General features: G+C 39.0%; 1 non-coding gene across 1 annotated transcript; it reads left to right on the top strand.

Moving 5' to 3' along the window:
* The first annotated feature begins 1,439 nt into the window (after nt 1-1,439).
* Nucleotides 1,440-1,543, top strand: LOC120366455 (U6 spliceosomal RNA). The gene has a single exon (XR_005581118.1). It is a non-coding gene; the product is annotated as a U6 spliceosomal RNA (small nuclear RNA).
* Nucleotides 1,544-5,059: the final 3,516 nt, after the last annotated feature.

The raw sequence follows: 5,059 nt of genomic DNA, 5'->3' as shown, positions 1-5,059 counted from the left end.
CCCACGTGTTGCTGTGAGATTAAAATGATACTAGATCATGAACAACCTATATGTGCTTAAAGCACCAGCCCTGGGTTGCTCACTAATATCGAAGAGACTGAAGGGTTCGTGTGTGGTTTTCCTCACCAAAAAAAAAAAAAAAAAAAAAAGGTATGGGTTTCTATAATGTGGATTTTTATGAAAGGAGAAAAAAAAGCAAGAGAAGAAATACATCTCTCCTCAGATTAACTCTGAAGCTTTCTAGGGTGAACTCCACACCAGCCTTCCTAGTTTTACCCCGTGCTCACTGTGCACTTGTACACACACACACATACTCACACACACATACACCCCCCCACAGCCTGACCCCTGAACATCCCAACCTCTAAGTCACGATTCTCAACCCAGTGCAATTTTATTCCCTACAAAACATTTGGCAGTTTCTGGAGACATTTTAGGTTGTCACACCTAAGGGGCGGAGAGACAAGCTTGTTACTGGCATTAATAGGTAGAGGCCAGGGATGCCACTAAACATCCTATAATGCCCAGGACAGTCCTTACAACAAAGAATTATTCAGCCAAAACATTCAATAGTGGGTTGGAAAACTCCACTTGAAGCCTTTGCTCATGCTGTCCCTTTTATAAAAAGTGTTCTCTTCGTTGCTCTTCTTATTTAAATCCTGCCAGGTGGTAATCTCAGCATTTTGGGAGGCCAAGGTGGGGGGATTACCTGAGGTCAGGAGTTCAAGACTAGCCTGGCCAACATGGAGAAACCCTGTCTCTACTAAAATTACAAAATTAGCCAAGCATGGTGGTACATGCCTGTAATCCCAGTTACTCCAGAGAGAAAGGAAAGGCACCCTCATATCCTGCTGGAGTATGTATAAGCCAATATAACCTTTTTGATAATTTGGCCAGAGTTAGCAGAATTATAAACACCCATACCCTTGGAACAAGCCATTTCATTACTCACACAAAGTCCTGTGCACAAGGATGTTTATTGCAGCACTGTTTGTGATAAGAAAAGACTAAACACAATCTAGCTGATCCCTTTAGGAGGGGTCAGTAGCTTTAAATTACAAAGCTTTTATACAAAACAATTATCTGCAAATCCTTAAAAGGAGTAAGGTAATCCTTCAAAGGAGTCATCATAGAAAGATCGCTGAGATACTGTTGAACAAAAATGGCAATGCGCAGGACAGCCTTACTAATATGTAGCATTTGGTGAAAGAGTAAGAGTAAAGAATATTCATAGATATATTATAAATATATACATAAAAAATATCTATAAGCATGCATAAAAAAATGTTAATAGTGGGTGCCTTTGGGGAGAAGAACTTGGTCATGACAATTAGAAGATTTAGTTGTCATTTTATTATCCTTCAGACTGTTTGGATTTTTTAACCATATGCATGCATTTCTTTTTTATTTAGGAACAAAGATTTCATTAAAAAATTCTTGTGCTTGCTTCAGCTGCACATATATTAAAATGGGAAAAATACAGAGATTAGCATGGCCCCTTCACAAGGATGACATGCAAACTTATGAAGTGTCCCATATTTGGGGGGCTTAATTCCTGAGTGAGGAAGTAATCTATAAAACAAACCCTCATGACATGAGTTTACCTACATAACGAACCCTCACATGTACCCCCAAACCTAAAATAAAACTAAAGCAAAAAAATTAGAATATATCTTTATCATCTTGAATTAGGTATGGATTTGTTTAATAGTACACACACAAAAAACTAACACTTAAAAAATTGACATACTGTTTTTTTAAGACAATTGAGAACTTCTTCCATAGAAAGAGACCATGAAGGATAAATGGTTAAGTCATATACTGGGAGAAGAGATTCACAGTCGATAAATCCAACAAAGGTCTTGCATTCATAATATATAAAAATAATCAATATAATTTTTGAAAGTGAACAAAAGACTTGAACAGACATTTTACAAAAAGGATATTCAAATGGCTAACAATCATATGTAATGATGCCCAAAATCATTAGTCACCAGCCGGGCCCAGTGGCTCATGCCTGTAATTCCAGCACTTTAGAAGGCCGAGGCAGGTGGATCACCTGAGGTTGGGAGTTCGAGACCAGCCTGACCAACATGGAAAAAACCCATCTCTACTAAAAATACAAAATTAGCCAGGTGTGGTGGCATGTGCCTGTAATCCCAGCTACTCGGGAGGCTGAGGCAGGAGAGTTGCTTGAACCCAGGAGGTAGAGGTTGTGGTGAGCCAAGATCACGCCATCGCATGCCTGCCTGAGCAACGAGAGCAAAACTCCTTCTCAAAAAAAAAAAAAAAAAGTCATTAGTCACCAAGAAAATGTAAAATAAAAAAACCATGATGGAATATCTCTCCTCTGCTGTCAGAATTACTAAAATTAAAATGGCTGACTATATTCATTTCTCATACATTGCTGGTAGAAGAATAAAAAGGTACAACTACTTTGAAAGTTCTTTGACAGCATCTACAAAAGCTGAACCTTCCAACCTTACCTCCATAAAACTTCCCTGATTTACAGATTTTCCTTCGGATAACCCCTCTAATTTATGTATGTGTTTACTACTGTTTAAAATCTGCTGTAAGTTTCCAAACTTTCATTGGCTCTATTTGATTGGGATTTGCTGAGTACCTACTCTAAATCAGACACTTGGAAATCTTATTGGGATTAAAGAGAGAACCTATTTTGTAGATCCCTTCCTACAGGAGCTCATAGACCAGAAGGAGTTGGAGATAATATATGCAAAGTAAGAGAAAAGCTGAATCTGGTGGCTCATGCCTGTAATCCCAGCAATTTGGGAGACTGAGGCAGGTGAATCATCCGAGGTCAGGAGTTTGAGACCAGACTGGCCAACATGGTGAAACCCCGTCTCTACAAAAATTCACTAGGCGTGATGGTGTGCACCTGTAATCTCAGCTACTCAGGAGGCTGAGGCCAGAGAATCACTTGAACCTGGGAGGCAGAGGTTGCAGTGAGCCAAGATCATACCACTGCACTCCAACCTGGGCGACAGAGCAAGACTTCGTCTCAAAAATAAAACAAAAAACAAAAAACAAAGTAAGAGACAAAAACCTCTTTAGACTAACCTTCTTTTCCCAACTAACTTCTACATTTCAATTCTGTGTCACACTTCTTTCATATTCTCACAGTGCCTGAATCTACAGTGACCCAAAGTAGAAACTGAGTAAAACTCTATTGAACTGATCCAGTTGAGGTATATTCACAGACAGCAAGAAAAAAATTGGACTAGCTGAAAAGAATAGATGTTGGTCACTGACAGCTTCAACAAGGCTTAAGGATATTCAAAACCTAGTCCCACACCGGCCAAAATTTTATATCTATTAGCTAATCCCATTCTCACAGCAACCTGTGGAGCAGGTACTATTACTGCCATTTTGACAGATGAGAAGCTTCAGATCAAGACAGATGATGTTATTTGCCAAGGTCATATGCCCAAGAACTAGCAAGGCAGAGAGCCAAACTCCTAGTCTCTCATTTTGAATTTTGGTTATTGCTACTACATCACATGCATCGGAAATAGCCTAATACCATTCCAGAGAAGTGTGAATCTAAATTTCTCTCTGGCTTTGGACCCTTACACGTTTTTCTTCCCCTGAAACACTTACGCAGCCCCATCGTCTATTCTCTTCTCCTGTCCTCCCTTTTCATGGGCAGTAACTTTCTCCTTCTTAAAACTCTGCTTTAATTTTAGTCTTTCCAGAAGGCCTTTTCTGATATCCAGGACAGGTTTTAATGCCACAGCTGTGAGCAACTCAAGCACCTTGTACCTTTTACAACCTATGATGTCATTGTTTAAAGGTGATTTCCTCACTAGGCTATGAGCTGCTATCTTTCCCATTCATTGCTGAATTCCCAATGCTTTGTACATAGTAGTGTTTCATTATATATTAAATGTATGTCATAATTCATTCAATTATGTAATTATTCATTCAATTACTTTCTATTCATAGAAAGTAAGAGCATTCTTCCAGGTCTAAGTTTGACCCTATTTTCCCCAATTCTGTCTACCAAGCAGCAGTAACCCAAGGTCAAAAAGAGAATGACTATATAGTCAGATGGATTAAGAGGCATAGAGCCTCATCCTATCCTGAGACTTACTTGGTGAGAGCTTTCCTCTCCTTTATGTAACTCAGTCTACCAATTTTACAATACCAGCATCATACTAGTTTGCTTCTGTACTCATACCTGGCACCACCTTGTTCTATTACTCTCAAAAGACTTGGTCATGCCCACAATTGACCTATGCTAGGGAGTCAGTTTTGCCTACATTCATCTGCATTCCCAGATATGAGAGGTCGGCTCCTGTGAGGCTATACAGTTTAGTGGAAATTTCTGTGGCTGAAAGGTGATGCATGGTGATTAAAGTAAAACTCATGAATGACAAGTATATGATCACTAACAATCTCCTGTTATGCTTTCTTATAGTTTTCAGTGGTTCTGAGCTCCTTTGATTTAGTGCTGCCTGATCTGCCACATCAACTTTGGTCCAGTTGCTCTTGGAAACCCCAAATGTTGCATGGTGTTGCAGTTTTGAAAAAAGTTCTCTGGGGAAAACAATTTGAATTACATTATTGGCATTCCATTAAAAACCTGCCTTGTAAATAATTAAGGATGCCAGAGGCCATCTGGCCTCATCCCACACAGCATCACTGTCAAGTGGTCATGCAATTCATGCTTAACAGCCCCTAATTATGGAGATCTCACTACCTGTGAGACAGCGCATTCCGAATCTCACAGTCTTAATTGGGAGAAAGTTGTTTGTTATTTTAGTAAAAATCTGCCATGTTGCAATTTTCTCCCATCGGGCTGATTCTGTCTTCTTCATAAATGCCTAATCCTCTCCCATATGACAACCATTACGTATACTGAAGGATGAAAGAAATGAATAGAATTACTACGTATAAATTGAAAACTTTAATACTCAAAAATGATTAACCAAAACAAGCAAATGGCCATGAAGAAGTTTAACTGATACACTGGGGGGAAAATGCATGTGTAACATCTATAAGAGATAAAGTGTCATTACACTTAGAAAAACTTACACAA

This window comes from Saimiri boliviensis, chromosome 2 (assembly GCF_048565385.1).
Source record: "Saimiri boliviensis isolate mSaiBol1 chromosome 2, mSaiBol1.pri, whole genome shotgun sequence".
Lineage (NCBI taxonomy): Eukaryota > Metazoa > Chordata > Mammalia > Primates > Cebidae > Saimiri > Saimiri boliviensis.
This window is presented reverse-complemented; position numbering and strand designations above follow the sequence as displayed.